Below are 16513 nucleotides of genomic sequence, written 5' to 3'. Positions count from 1 at the left end.
GTCCCTGATTATATCAAGTCTGATATAATCAACCTGCCACCAGGATGCACGTTGATCACCCAGGAATGCTGACATATCGGGGGCTTAGTGTTGGCCTCTGCTGCTGGCATACTGGGCATTCAGCAGTGGCTGTAGCCAGATCAGCCTTGGTGAGTGGGAGTCCATGTTGCTGAGCCCATGCATACCCTCCATCCCTGCCACCATGGCCACTCTGTTCATGGACCCACTGGGCAATGACTAGGGTGGTGGATAAGGAGGTTGGCCATTGTCCAGAGAATGAGTCATCTTATCTACTTGATTATTTAAAGTCCTCTTCTGCTAATGTTACCTTTTGGCGAGCATTTACTTGGGCAACAAATATTTTCACATCCTTTGCCCACATAGAGAGGTCTATCCACATACTTCTTCCCCAAATACCTTTGTCACCAATTTTCCAATTATGTTCCTTCCAAGTTCCTGACCATCCGGCTAGACCATTGGCTACAGCCCATGAATCAGTGTACAGTCTCACATCTGGCCACTTCTTCTTCCAGGCAAAATGTACTGCCAAGTGCCCTGCTCAAAGTTCTGCCCACTGTGATGATTTCCCTTCACCACTATCTTTAAAGATATCCCAGAAAGGGGCTGTAATGCTGCAGCTGTCCACTTGTGGTGGTTCCTGCATAACGTGCAGAGCCATCTGTAAACCAGGCCTTAGCCTTCTGTCCTCTGACAACTGATCATATGGTATACCCCACAAGGCCATAGGTGCATGCTGGGAAACTGAAGGCAACATAGCAGGTATACGTGCTAAATATCTGGGCAACTTCCTCATGTAATTTACTTGTACCTTCCGGGCTTGCTCTGGCTCCATCACAAATATACCACTTCCATTTAGTGACAGACTGTTGTTGTGCGTGTCCAACTTTATGATTTGGTGGGTCAGATAATACCCAGGCCATAATAGGTAACTCAGGTCGCATGGTGACCTGGTGTCCCATAGTCAAGCTTTCAGTTTCCACTAGGACCCAGTAGCAGGCCAACAGCTGTTTCTCAAAGGGAGAGTACTTGTCTGCAGACAATGGCAGAGCCTTACTCCAAAATTGTAAAGGCCTCCGCTGTAATTCATCAATGGGGCCTGCCAGAGACTCCAAACAGCATCTTTGTTTGTTACTGACACCTCGACTACCATTAGATCTGTTCAATCATACAGTCCCAGTGGAAGAGCAGCCTGTACAGCAGCTTGACTTGTTTTTTGGTTTTTTTTTAATTTTATTTAAAAGGAAAAAGAGAAAAAACAAAGCAGTGTAAGGGTACAAGTAATACAGAACTACAAAAAAAAAAAAAAAAAAACAGTAAGAAATCACCGGTTAATAGATTACATATTATCATCTTAGAGATAGTTGCTCAAATCACATTATCAAAACATACAAAGTGGACACTCAAACAGTGAGACTGCAAACAGTTGTGTTCAATGATACAACCAAAAACATTAATATGGTCAGCTATTTAACACCCCTAAAGACTCTTGCTGTTGTATCATTTAGAACTTTTTTTTTCCCCTCTCTTTTTTACAACAAAATTTATACATTTTGGGTTTTATTACTCCTTAGTTCTTATTACTTTTGCGGGGGGGGGGGGAATAAAGTCAAATATGGCAAAACAAAGCTGTCAGTCAAACCAAGGATAGACATAGCACATGATGTAAAACAGAGTACAAGGTTATCAACAATGGTTATCAACAATGTCTCTTGTTTCCTTAAAAAGAATTGTCTATCTCATTATATATTGTAAAGTTGAACAAAACAGTAGAGAACAAGACCAATAAAAATAAGCATTGTAAACATTATAGGACTTCCAAAGGAGACAATAGTTAAACCAGAATGGGCATCTTAGTGAATCTTATTGCCTTCAAAGTAGTTGCCTATACCCTCAAACTTGATACTATCATACAGAATGGAACAGAGTCTAATCAGTCAAAACAAGATAGTGGGAGTATTACAGGACTTCAAAACAAGTTAATAGGAAATCAAAAAAGTTACTATTATATACCCTGCTAAGTTTTTAAATTTTTTACCCTTAATTAAAAAAAACATAAAAAATAACTAAATAATTTTTTAATGAATAAGGCAGAGATTGAGATAAAACAGGACATAACAATATAACAATACAGGTCAAAGCATGACTGTTTCAGCAACCTAGTGGTTCACTACCAAATAACCCGACTTAATAGTAGTTACCATAGTGTCTGTCTTTTTCCTTGAAATATTTGAATAAAACTTCATATACTATAGCTTCAAGTATTTCCATATCAAGAAGCCCAGAATAAAGCCTTTCCAATTAATAAGTGAAAACTTTATAAGGCTTCAAGGCCACATAATGGGGAATCATGATTACCACATACTTTTATTTATTTGAATCATTACTTACATTAGGGAAACTACTCAGTATTCATACATGCGAGATTGATTTATTTCACTTATGAGTATGGTCTCAAGCTGTGCCCATTTATTGATAAATATCTCAATGTGATCCTTCTTTATAGCTGAATAATACTCCATTGTATAGAAATACCACAACTTTTTTATCCATTCCTCAGTTGATGGACACTTGGGTTGTTTCCAAGATCTGGCGATTACAAATTGTGCTGCTATAAACATAGGTGCACATATTATCACTGTGGTATGATGCTTTCAGTTCTTCTGGGAATATGCCTAGAAGTGGAATAGCTGGAATAAATGGGACTTCCAATCCCAGCTTTTTGAGAAATCTCCAGACTGACCTCCACAAATGTTGTACCAGTCTACACTCCCACCAACAGTGTAGGAGAGTTCCTTTTTCCTCACAGCCTCTCCAGCATTTGTTGTTGTTGGTTTTCTTGATCCTGGCCATTCTTTCAGGAGTGAGATGGTATCTCAGTGTGGTTTTAATTTGCATTTCTCTAATGACCAATGATGATGAACATTTTTTCATGTATTTATTTTCCATTTGCATTTCTTCATCTGAGAAGTGCATATTCATCTCAGATGCCCATTTTTGGATTGGATCTTTGAATTTTGGGGGTCTGAGTTTTTTTAATTCTTTATATGTTTTAGACAAGAGTCCCTCGTCTGAGAGAGAGTTCACTAACATCTTTTCCCAGTTTGTGGGTTTTCTTTTTACCATGCTGGAGATTTGTTTTGACATGCAGAAACTTTTTAATAAGAAGTGGTCCTAGCTATTGATTCTGGGAAGTATTTCCCGTGCGGTTTGAGTCCTGTTCATGAATTCTCTACCTACTCCTATGTCTCCAAGGTTTCTACCCAATTTGTCTTCCAATAGATTTAGTGTTTCTGTTTTAATATTCAGATCTTTGACCCATTTAGATTTTAATTTAGTACATGGTGATAGACATGGGTCTAGCTTTAGTTTTCGGCAAATGGAGAGCCAGTTTTTCCAGCACCATTTATTAAAGAGACTGTCGTTCTTCCAGTGAACCTGCTTGGCTCCTTTATCAAAGATAAGGTGGTTGAGTGTGTTTGTAGTTGTGGTTGTATCTTCTAATCTATTCCATTGATCTTCGGCTCTGTTTTGATTCCAGTACCATGTTGATTTTACTACTGTTGCTTTAAAAATATGGAACGCTTCACAAATTTGCGTGTCATCCTTGCGCAGGGGCCATGCTAATCTTCTCTGTATCGTTCCAATTTTAGTATATGTGCTGCCAAAGCAAGCACAGCAGCCTTGACTTGTTACAGAGCCTTTCCTGTCTTGAGCCCCACTCAAAATGAGCAGCTTTCTGAATCACTCGGTAAATGGGACAGAGTAAGACACCTAAATGAGGAATGTGTTGCCTCCAAAATCCAAATAGGACCACTAAGGGTTGTGCCTCCTTTTTAGTTCTAGGGGAAACCAGATGCAACAATTGATCTTTTACTTTAGAGGGGTTATCTCTACATGCTCCACGCCACTGGACTCCTAGAAATTTCACTGAGGTAGAAGGACCTTGAATTTTGTTCGATCTATTTCCCATCCTCTGGCTCTCAAATGCCTTACTAACGAATCCAGTGTGGTTGCTACCTCCTGCTCACTAGGCCCAGTCAGCATATTATCAATGTAATGGACCAGTGTGATAGCCTGTGACAGAGAAAAGCGCTCAAGATCCTTTAAAACCAAATTGTGACATAGGGATGGTGAGTCAATATACCCCTGAGGTAAGACAGTGAAGGTATATTGCTGGCCTTGCCAGCTAAAAGCAAATTGTTTCTGATAATCTTTATGAATAGGTATGGAGAAAAAGTCATTTGCCAAATCGAAAGCTGTGTACCAAGTACCAGGAGATGTGTTAATGGTACTGCAGCTGCGATTGGAGTCACCACCTGATTCAGTTTATGGTAATCCACAGTCATTCTCCAAGACCCATCTGTCTTCTACACAGGCCAAATGGGGGAATTAAATGGAGATGTGGTGGGCACCACCACCCCTGCATCCTTCAAGTCCTTGATGGTGGCAGTAATCTCTGGGATCCCTCCAGGAATGTGATACTGCTTCTGGTTTACTATTTTACCAGGCAAAGGCAACTTTATTTCACCTTCCCAATCATGATAGCCCTCACATTACAGGTTAGGGAACCAGCGTGAGGATTCTGCCAAGTACTAAGTACATCAATCCCAATTACACCTTCCAGAACAGAGGAAATACTACAGGGTAAATCCGAGGACCTATTGGACCTATCAGACCTTTGCTAAAACTCCATTGATCACCTGGCCTCCATAGGCCCCTACTCTTACTGGAGGGCCACAGTGATGTTGTGGATTCCCTGGAATCAGTGTTAGTTCAGAATCAGTGTCTAGTAGTCCCCAAAATATCTGATCATTCCCCTTCCCCCAGTGGACAGTTACTCGGGCAAAAGACCTCAGGCCCCTCTGGGGAAGGATAGGAGAAAGATTAACAGTGTAAATTTTTGGCACATCAGAATCCTTCTCCAAGGGGACCTGGCCTCCTCGTCATTCAAGGGGTTCTGGGTCTGTAAATTGACTCAAATCTGGGAACTGGAACTGATTGAGGGGCCGTGATTCCTTGTTACCATGATTTGATGTAAGGTTCTGTTCATTTGCCCATAAATTTTTTTGATTATATAAACCTAGTAAAACTTTTGTAGGTTTCCTGTCTATTTCAGTTCTAGGAACACCATGGCTAATCAGCCAACGCCAGAGGTCTGCACGTGTCAGATGTTCCGCCTCTGTTGTCCATTACGGTAAGTACGTGAACCCTGCTTTTGGCAGTTAAGTGCTGACCTCTGCCACTTCGGGACCCAATCAAGCCCATTGACCTTAAATGTCCTAATTGAGTAACTGCGGTCCCCACTGTATGGTCTGGCATACAAAGAAGAGCAATAACAGGGCCCTTCAAGGACTCTAGTGCCCCCCTCACAGATCTGTTTCTCAAGGTGCTGGTGAAGGGTATGTTTTCTGGATCATCCCAAGGTGAAGGATTAGGTTTAACTTGACAGATCCACTCCAGCATTTCCATTTGCCTGAGCCTCTGAATCCCCTCATCAATAGTAAACCATGGAATATCAGGCATCTCTAACTCATTCACAGAAGGCCATCTTTTGATCCACATCTCTGCCAACCATCTAAATAAATAAACTATTAACACCTTTCTTCACTCCACAAGCTTTGACTTTAAATTCAAAATCCCTATTTAATGGGCTCGTGTCAACAAAGTCAGCCTGATTCAGATGTATGTTTTTGCCACCATTATCCCACACTCATAAAATCCAGTCCCGTGCTTGCTCATTAGGCCTCTGCCTCTAAGAGTTGGGAAACTCAAGGTCTTTGGGAGTATAGTGAACCTCTTCATGGGTCATACTGTGTATCTCACCTTTAGGAGCTTTTTGTGATTTGAGCCTGGTTATGACCCCAGGCAAAAATGGGAGTTGAAGTCGAGGAGCATCAGCATAACCCTGTTTAGTCAACACAGGATTAGCTTCCCAAATAGGACACTCCAACACAGCAGGGGGTGGAGGTGATGATATCTCTGCCACTTCAGCTGAGGAAATGTCTCCCTTAGGCAAAATAACTTCATTAGCATCCAGAAATTGAGTATCTTCAGTTTCCTCAGAATCCTCCCATACATCTCCATCTCAATTCATGGGATCCCATTCTTTTCCAACCAGTGCCCTCACCTTTGCTTCAGATACCCTTCAAGACTGAGCATTAAATTTACGTTGTAGTTCAGCCAGTCGAAGTATGAGGGACTGTGTTAGGGTTTCTGCAACCTCAGTCTTGCAGCTAAAAGAGAGATTTTTCAGTCATGACACACTGAGAAACTTTTAAATTTCTTATCTGTTTCTGGAGATGGGATTTTTCTTTCATTAGTTTGTTCAAAGAGGCTAAGACCAACCATCCAGCATCATTATATTGTCTACTCTGCCAAAGATATTCAAAATTGTTTTGTAAAGAGTCACTAAATTTCTGACATCTCACAATTGGTGAATTAGGATAATCAAACGGATCTATGAGATGTATTAGCTTAAACAGTTCATGCTAAGGATTATCAGTATATTCCACAGAAGTAGAAATGGAGACCTTGGTGTCTTCAGGTCTCACCAAATTGCAGAGCCAACTCCAGGAATCTCTAATGCCATTAAAGAATGCCATTATTGTAATTCTGTTTCTCTAGGACCACTCTTAGTACCAAAATCTGTATTAGTCAGGGCTTTACTAGAGAGAACAGATATAACACGAGATACACAGATGTAAAAGAATCGACAAGATTGGCTTATGATGGTCAGCCTCAGAGTCCGATGAGGAAGGGTGCAGAGGGTGTCTATGCACTGGAGGCCAAAGGATTCAATCCAAGGTCTGGAGTTCACCGCCGTGTCTTGTGCAAGTCCACACAGGTTAGGCTGATGGTTCTGCGACAGAAGGTCAAATGTTCATGATGGAAGGCTGAAGAGACTCTGTGGGAAACCTGAGAAGTCTTCACTGGAAGCAGGAGATGATGTCCAAACCAAAGGTGAAGACTGGAGCTTCTCCCAAGAATGGAATGCATTCTTCCTTCCTCCTTCCCTTTCATATCTCCAGGTGATGAGCCACACTAGGGTGGGTCTTCTACACCCTTGTGTGTAGAGTTGCTAAACCCATTTAATTAAGCTTCTAAATGTCTCCAGTTGACACAATCAGTCAACCACTACAACAGTATTTGCATCTTACTAGTATTTTGGGATTCTCAATAGAAGTTCCAGGAATTCTGAGTCCTCTGAGTAACACGTGATTCATGAGGAAGAAATCTGCGATTTGGATCCGCCTTTTTTTTAATACTATCTTTTTCTCTTCCTTCTCTCCTCATTTTCAGGACACTCCCTTCATCCTCTCTCACTGCCTCTCTCATTGCTTCGTCCTGCTCCACTCCTGCTAACAGGCTGCCTTTACAGTCCTTCCCTTGCTCAGTTTCTTCCATCTTGCTCAAGTTCTTCCAGCTGTGCTAATTTGGTCACAGCTGATAGCTGCGCACATTTGGAACTGAGGTTTCCCCTTGACCACAGCTTCCTACTACCAAACCTCCACCCCATTTCCTTACTCTTTACCTACATTATTTCCAGCTCCTGAGTCCTGATCAGCATGAGGTACATGGTGTCACCAGCCAAAAGATGTTGCTCTTTAGTGTCTGTTCACACCTGTCTTGACCGAATGCATGACCATAAGGTTTAAAAGATATTAAGGTCTTTAAGTAAAAAAACTTATGCTGTGTGGAATTGGAAAACTCAAGTCAAAGTGTGACTTCTTTTTTTTTCCCCCTATTAAATGTTCAAAGCTTACTCCCAGTCCACTTCGGCTACTTTTATAATCTTAATTTTTTTTTACTTGCAATGTTAAGAATTGAAACTAGGGCTTTATGCATGCTAGGCAAGCATTCTACTACTGAAACTTAGCTCCACAACTCCTGTTTAGAATTTTAAGCTTTAATCTTTTGGTTTGTTGGATTCCGTCAAGTAGGTCTTTTCAGAAGGGTCAGCGAGACTGTATTCTTTTTTTTTTTTAAATTTTATTTAAAGAAAAACTAAACAATACAGAAAATAGGTAGAAATAATATGTTCAAGGGCTGGGGATTTAGCTCAGCGGCATAAGCGCCTGCTTGCAAGCAGGCAGTCGTGAGTTCGATCCCTGGTATCGATAAAAATGAAAAAGACAAAAAAAAAAAAAAAAAAGAAATAATATGTTCAGAGAAAAAGATAAACAGTAAAAAATCACTAGTTGATTTTACATGTTGTCCTTTTACAAATAGTTGTTCAACATACAAAAATGAAATTTGTAAAGTGGGAATTTAAACAGCGAGACTACAAACAGTTCTGTTTAACTGTCCAACAAAAACTTAGTAACACGGTTGTCAATCCTATACACTTAAACATACATGTAGCTATCCATATCTTCATTTATGTTTAGATTAAACAAACTAAAGCAGGTTAAAATCATTCTGAACAAAGAATAATAGTATTGCTGGATTTCACATCATGATACTCTGTGATCAGCACTGTGTACTGCAGTGTCTTTTTTTTAAATTTAATTTAAAGAAAGACTAAACAAAACAGAAAACAGGTAGAAATAATACATAATTTCAAAGAAAAAAATAAATAGTAAGAAATCACTAGTTGATGATTACAGATTGTCTCCTTACAAATAGTTATTCAAGATACTAAAGTGGAGCTTATAAAGTGGGGATTCAAACAGTGAGATTGCAACCAGTTCTGTTCAACTGTCCAACAAAAACTTAGAAATACGGTTATCAATCCATACACTTAAACATACATACATACAGTTATCCATATCTTCAATTATGTTGAGATTGAATAAACCCAGGCAGGCTAATAACACTCTGAACAAAGAATAATACTATTGCTGGGTTTCACATTATGACACTCCAGGATCAGCACTGGGTATTTTAGTGTCTCTTTTTCTTCAAAGTATCTGTTCATTTCATCATGTGTCATAAGATCAGTTTTTATAAACTATTTATAGATTCTACACATGCATGAGTCTTAACATGTATTTCTATCCTTTCTATATTAGAGGGAGAAACAAAACAAAGCAAGGCAAAACAAAATATATTCCTATAAACACATGAAATGAAATAAACGTAAGACCTTTGTATAAAGAGTTTTACCATGGTTCCTGTGTTGTCTCTTGTTATCTCCAATAGAATTGGCTATATCATCAGACATAGTATAATTGAATGTATCAGTATATAACAGTATTAATAAAAACACAACTTTGTATATAGTATAGAACTTCAAAAACTAGCAGTTATCAAACCAGAATGTGTATCATAGAGTCTTGTCATCTTCAGTGTAGTTCCCTGTACTCTCAGACTTGATAATATTAATCATATCAGTTTTGAATAAAATCTTCTCTGCCTCATTTCTGTTATGCTCTTGTTTTCCATCAGTTGTCTGCTTATCTTCTTCATTCTGTTTTCTATTCATTGAGGCCTCTCTGCCACTGTTCCTGGAATCCTAGGACTCTTCTCTCTCTCTAGAATGCCCTGCAGTATTCTCTGTAAAGTTGAATTGGTGGTTAGGAATCTCCCCAGTTCCTCTTTGTCTTGGAAGCATCTTGTTTCTCCTTTAATTTCTAGAGACATATTTTCAGGGTATATCAATCTGGGCTGGAGGTTATTTTCTTTCAGGGCTTGGAATATTTCACTTCAGGCTCTTCTTACTTTATGGTTTATGTCGAGAAGTCTGCTGTGATTCTGATGCACTTTCCTTTATAGGTTATCTGTTTCTTGTCTCTAACAGCTTTTAATATTCTGTTCTGGGATCTTGATTATTATATGCCTGGATGTAACTCTGTTTTGTTTGTAGGTGGCTGGAGTTCTGTATGCCTCATATATCAGAACATCATTTCCTTTTCCTATGTTTGGTAAGTTTTCCTTAATTATTCCTGTGAATAGCCTTTGTAGTTCCTTTCTTTGTACCCCAGCTTCTTCATTCACATTCTTTATTCTCAAGTTATAGATCCTTTTGTCATCTTCTAGCCTTTGCATTATTATTGCTTGTTTCCTTGTATTTTTAAAAAGTTTTCCCTTTCATACTCCCACATTGCAAAATTGTCCTCCAGTTTGGATATCTATCCTTAGTTTCTTTCAAGATGATTTGCCATCTTTCCATAGAGTTGTTAATTTCCTGGTGATCTCTTTGAATCTTCTTCATGTATTCTATATGTTTTTATATTCTTCACCAAATGGTTCTCTCCTTTGTCTGAATTCCTCCCTTATTCCATCAGTGTCTGCTTGAGGGGTGTTTAGCATCTCTTTTATTAATCTTCTTATATCTTGCTTTATTTGGCTAAATATTTCACTTTTGAACTCATCTATGAGGTCTCAAATATATCTCTTTATGTCCACTGGTGCCATGTCTGATATTGCATATTTGCTGTCCTCATTCTCCTTTGTATTTACCTGTCCTGGGTCAGTGTTCTCAGGGTTGGGACCTGGGGACTTTTTGTTGCTGCTTCCTCTTCCCATCTTTTTTGATTCTTCTAGGAGGCCCCAATTTCTTTCTTTGTTGGTTATAATTCTTCTGAAGCACGCTAGCTAGAGGACCCTTCCCACTGCAGTGCACTAGTGTGTTGCAGACAGGGACAGCGTATACTAGCTCCTCCCTTCTGGATCAGTCAAGCTGCTGTGTCCTGCACTGTATTACTTTGCACTGCCTCCCCTCTGGATCAATCAAACTTCTGAGGCTTCACTGGGTTAGTGTGGTTAGTGTGTGCCACCACTGTAGGGACCTAATTTCGGATAACCTAATGGGTCTCAGCCAGGTCACGTGACCCAGGCCTAGCTCACTCCACCAATCCCATTTGGGAAGGGAACAATTGACTGAAGTCACTGCTGCCCCTTGTACTTGCCAGTCCTGTCCGGCCCCAGAATGTTGTCTGCCGGAGCCCCCCTATTTATGGAATGGCTCCACTCTCATCACTCACCACCAATTCAGCTCTCCATTCGGCTTGCCGACCCCCGAACTCAATGTAACTGTGCCTCCAGTGAGTCGAAGCAGCAGGACCTTGGATGGTCGTCAAGTTGCCTTAATTTCTTCTTGGGATGAGAGAATTCATCTCCCTCTGTTTGGGGCTCCTCACTCTATATTATGTTGAATTTTAAGTTGACTATGTCAGGGAGCCTCTGTAGCCAGTTGTTATCTATCTGCCATCTTTGCTCCTCCCCAGCGAGACTATATTCTTGCCCAAGTTTTCCTAATTTTTTCCTTTTTCCTCCTGGAATTTTTATTCTTTTTGTTTTGTGATATTGAGGATGGAACCCAGGACCTTGTACCTACTAGGCCAACTGCTCTACCCTGCTCACTCCCAGCTCTCTGTCTCTCTGTGCCTCTCTCTCTCTCTCTCTCTCTGTCTCTCTCTCTCTGTCTGTCTGTCTGTCTCTCTCTCCATGTACCTCATGTTGATCAGGATTCAGGAGCTGGAGAGAGAGAGCATATTATATATATGCATATCTATATATATAGAGAGAGTATATCTATATATCTATATATATATATATATATGTAGAGAGAGAGAGAGAGAGAGAGAGAGAAGACAGAGAAACAGAGAGAGAGATAGAGAGAGACAAAGACAGAGAGAAAGAGAGAGACAGAGAGACAGGGTTAATTTTTGAGACAGGGTTTAGTTTCCTAGGCTGGCCATGAACTTGCAATTCTCCTGACTGGCTGGCTTTTTCAGTCTTTGCTTTTATAATCTGAATTTTTATCCCAAATCATCAGATTTCTGGAATTCCATCTTTTCCTAGGTACTTTCTTTCCAGTGTCCTTTGAAGTTCACTTCCAAGCTGGATGGATTGGATTAGGGGCTTGCTGTACAAACATGAGACTGAGACTTAAGTTCATTTTTTCCCTGGGTTAGATCCTTTCTTAGTTACTTCCTTGTTGCTGAAACAAAACACTTGGCACTGAAAGTTAAAGAAGGAAGGTTTATTTTAGCTGAAAGTTTGTAGGGGTTTCAGTCCATAGTTAGCTGGCTGCAAGGCAGGGTGGCACGGTAGAGGGGCATGGCAGAGGAGAAATAGTCCTACACAGGCAATAGGCAGCAAAGCAGCCTTCCATTTTCTCTTTTGTTCCATTCACCCTATAAGCCTTTTGCATGGTGCCATCTACACCCAGGTGGGTCTTCCCATCCCCATACCCAGAACTATGCTGAACCAGGCAGTGGACTAAGCCAGTTATGACATACCCTGAATTCATATTCCCACGTGCTAGATCCAGCCATCTCCAAAAGGCCCCCTCAAGGAGTAACTGAGGCTTTGAGGGGACATGCAGATACAAGCCATAGCAAATTCAATATTTCTAGAATCTCCATTCTCCTGGCTTTGTTTTGTTCGTTCCTTATGCATATGAGCTGATTATTCTCCAATTTTGATAGAACTTATCTTGCAGTAACTTACTAGAACAGAATATATGAGAGATACTGTGTAGACTGAGTCCCTTCCTGCCACAAAAATATCTTTACTCTCCTTTTGCTTTTGGTTTACACGTTGGATGGACATGGGATTGTTGAAGTGACATTTTTTCCCTTTAAGGTATTTCTCTGTTGTTGTAAGGCAATCCTTGTTGCTGATAAAAAGCCCTACACCGGTCTGATTCTCATTTCTTTAATAAAACAGAAAGATAAATCTGTGGCAAAGGGGAGGGAACCAAGAGATGGAAAGAGGTGGGAAGTAGGGGAGGGGAGAGAATAATAGTAATAATAATAAAAACTAAGATGTGTTATGTGCATGTACCAACTCCCCTGTGTGGAATATGGTCATTAGGTACTGTAGACACATACTAACAAACATAAAAATTCAAAACAATAAAGTGAGGTGCTAGGTGACCTTATAAATTAATAGGCTTAAACAGAGTCTGCAGGTATGAACTCATCAACCACCACAGATACGTAAGAGTCGAAGTGGGAGCAGAAAAGAATTTTAAGAATTTTCAGTTGGTAGGGATTTTCTTCTTAGCGCTCAATTTAGGTCTCTTCAACCTCTCCTCAACTTCATCACTGAAATGGATAATTCCCGCTGGAAAAATACATTTCAACCCCAAACTGATTGTTTTAAGCCCACATTATGCTGGGCATGGAACACTGGAATCACCTCCTCTTTTATGATTTTTGTTTTTAGGTATCAAATTTTTTTTATTTAAAAATTAAACTTGCTCTAAAAAAATAACATAAAATATTTCTGAAAAGAACGTGGCCAGGAGCACAGCCTTAGTTATATTGTATATGTGCGCCTGGTGTTTGTTTCCTGTTCTCCTGTGGGACTCTTGTGGTTATAAATAAACTGGTTTTTTTCTTTAAAAATATTACCCATTGTTTACACTGGAAGTTCTAAAGAGCTTCCTTTTTGTGTTTGATATTCTCAAATATCACAAAAACATAACAAAACGTGGATTATTTTCCCCCAATAATTCTGAAGGGTGCTTGGGCTGCCCTGTCATTTGAGAAACTAAAATCTTGTACTGATTTTGATGATAACCTCTCCATGTTCTCTATTCTCTTTTTCTGGAATTCATGTTCATTGAATCCTTTCTATAATGCCTGTTTCTCTTATCTTTTTCTTCATATTTCCCATCTTAATCTTTTTTGTTATTTTCTGTGGGAATTGCTCAGCTTTATCTTCCTGTCTTCTGAATGTTTTCTTTTGGCAATCCCGATCTTTAATTCTCAAGGACTCTTTGTTCCCTGAATATTTTTCTGAGCATCTGGTAGCTATTTTATGGTTGCAATATTGTCTCAAATCTGTTGATGGTGACAAGCCTTGTTGCTTAAAGTCCTTGTCTTTACTCCAAATTATCAGTTTTCTTTGGAGTCTGTTTTTCTGTTTCTCTATCACTCATATGGAATTTTTTCCTAAAATTTCGGAACCCCTTAGTTGCGTATTTGTATTTAAGAATGACACCTTAGATACCGCTTTCCCCTGAGAGTGCTGGCTGAGGGTCAGGCCTGGTGCCTGGGGACCTTTCCTGTGAGATGGGTGGCTCTTCTGTTGCAGAACATCCTGTACAAATGTCAGGGTGCTGAGCATTTTGGTACAGGCTCATTTGATTTCTCCAGAACAAAATATAAAAATCTCCTTCTTTGCAAAGAGGTATCCAGCAACCTGAAATTCCAGAGATGGGGTGGAGGTTTGACTTTGAATTAATGCCTATTTCAGCTCTCATTACTTTCCTGTTGCCCCCCGAGTAAACCAGAAACAGGAGTCCTACGCCTTTGCTAGGCCTTCAAGTCTCTGTGCCTTCCCTCCCAGGGATTCAGGCTGTGGGCTCCTCAGTCCCGTCTCATCTTCCTCTCTTCCCCTCTCTACCTCAACTCTGTTAAACTTCCAGACATTTATGAATGTTATTTCCTGCAGGTGCCCCCTGTGTTCTCATAATAATTACCATTTTATTCTTTCTATTTTATTTAGTGTGGCTGCAAGAAGGAGATGCATGTATGCGGCTTACTTTCCACAAGTGCAGATCATTTTCATTTTCTCACTTAATCTCTTGCCTTCTGGTGCTAGCCAAGGATGGGGGTGTGAGTTCTGGGGATTAAACAAAGGGCCTTCGCACTGAGCTCTGTCCTAGCCCTTTTTATTTTTTATTTTGAGATACAATCTTGCTAAGATTGGGATTCAAAAATCACCATCCTCTTGCCTCAGCCTTCCAGAGTGCTGAGATTACAGGTGTGGGCCTCCATGCCTGGCTTTCTAAAGGGAATTTCACTTGAAATTTCTTTCCTGAAACTATTTCAAGCAGATATATTTTTCATTTCTCTTTTCCCATAAATCACATTTGTTGTACCCTAAGGGTAAAGGTTATTTCCCAGAGAAAAATATCAGAAGAGCCTTCAACAAAACAGTCAGGGAGGAGATACAGAGGGAATTCCCACAAGACATGAAATGGAAGTCGGGCATTTTTGGCAAGGAGCAGAAAGACTGTGGGAAGAGAGCATAGGTCCCAGCCTAGAGTGAGAAATATTCGTGTCAAAAGGCTACTGAAATTGATGGCTGTGGAAGACGACATCTTTCATCTCCAGTATCCTGGAGATCAGCCAGCGAAGCGTGCGGCTCCCATAAGCAGAAGGGATAGCTGCAGCATTTCTGAGGATTCCTTGGCTTTCTTGTTATGCAGAACCTAAAAGCAGATGTTAATAGGTAGTGCGTAGGAGGCCTAGATAAAATTGTACTGCATTCTTAAAAACAACAACAAAAAAAAGCTTACTATATGCCAAGTAAAACTTGCTCATTACTTAAAATAAAATGCAAAATGGCTGAAGGCCCCGTTTTTAAAGGAAGAGAAGTTTCTAGGGCCAAAGGGTCAAGATAAAAGACAGACCGCGGAAGTCAAAAGCCGGCATGGCCAAATGTAAGACTCTCTGGTCATCAGGGCTGCACGCGAGCTCTAAATCCAGGCAGTGATAATGTCACATTGATCACCTTTAGCTACTGCTATGGAATACCCAAGGCAACTGAATTGTAAAGAGAGAAGGTTTTGTCAGGTGTCACCAAGGCAGGCTTTCCCAGTACTCAACCTGTTTGTCAGCAGAGCACAGTCTCAGAGGAAACCCAGCTCAGCACCCGTGCTGTTGCCCTAGGCAAACACAGGATGTCATAAAAGAAGCGATAAAGTGGAGCATGAAATCTTCAAGCCCCAGGACATCTGATAACATCATACATTTACACTGGATCCTCTGTGGACTTCGATCTCTGATGTTTGCTAGGACCTTCTTGGCTAATGTCCCTGGCCTTTTTTTTTAAAGAGAGAGAGAGAGGAAAAAAAGCCAATTACAAACAGTGATACGAAATTTCAACCCAAGATAGTAGTAGAGTAACAATGATTAATACATTGCATATGGTTGTTTTCAAAGTAGTTGCTCATATGACAAGATATAAGCATGAAAAACTGTTCAAATGATATAGGCACAAACCTTTCTTTTCAATGAATTAATAGAAATTAGTAGAACAGCTGTCTGTATATATATATATATTTTTTTTTCTTTTTCTTTCCTTCTTTTCTTTCCCCCCAGTTTCTCTTTCCTTTTGAACAGTTTCTTCCCATTTCACAATATCTGTTGTACATTTTGGATCTTACTATTCAGTTTCTTAAACTAGGGAGACAATATGATGTCTACACATGTGAGTCTGATTTATTTCACTTACGAGTATTGTCTCAAGTTACATCCGTTTACATATAAAAGTCTCAAGTTTATCTTTTTTAGCTGAGTAGTACTCCATTGTATAAAAATACATCTTTTTTATTTATTCCTCAGTTGTTGGTCTTTCAAGAGATACAAATTAAAACAACATTGAGATTCTATCTCACGCCAGAAAGAATGGCTATTATCAAGAAATCAACCAGCAACAAATGCTGGAGGGGCTGTTGGGGAAAAGGAACCCCTCTTTACTGTTGATGGGAGTGTAGACTGGTACAACTGCTGTGAAAATCAGTGTGGAAATTTCTCAAAAAACTAAAATTGGAGATTTCATTTGACCCAGCTTTTCCCTTTCTGGGTAT

General features: G+C 39.9%; 1 non-coding gene across 1 annotated transcript; it reads right to left on the bottom strand.

The window, feature by feature from the left end:
• Window positions 1-3588: 3588 nt before the first annotated feature.
• On the bottom strand, window positions 3589-3695 carry LOC111757389 (U6 spliceosomal RNA). The gene has a single exon (XR_002791750.1). It is a non-coding gene; the product is annotated as a U6 spliceosomal RNA (small nuclear RNA).
• Between the last annotated feature and the right edge of the window lie 12818 nt (window positions 3696-16513).

The sequence above is a fragment of the Cavia porcellus genome, unplaced genomic scaffold, assembly GCF_034190915.1.
Source record: "Cavia porcellus strain 051 isolate PalLab524CR breed Dunkin Hartley unplaced genomic scaffold, mCavPor4.1 scaffold_1, whole genome shotgun sequence".
NCBI lineage: Eukaryota > Metazoa > Chordata > Mammalia > Rodentia > Caviidae > Cavia > Cavia porcellus.
Note: the sequence above shows the minus strand (reverse complement) of the source record. Positions and strands in the feature narration are given on the sequence as shown.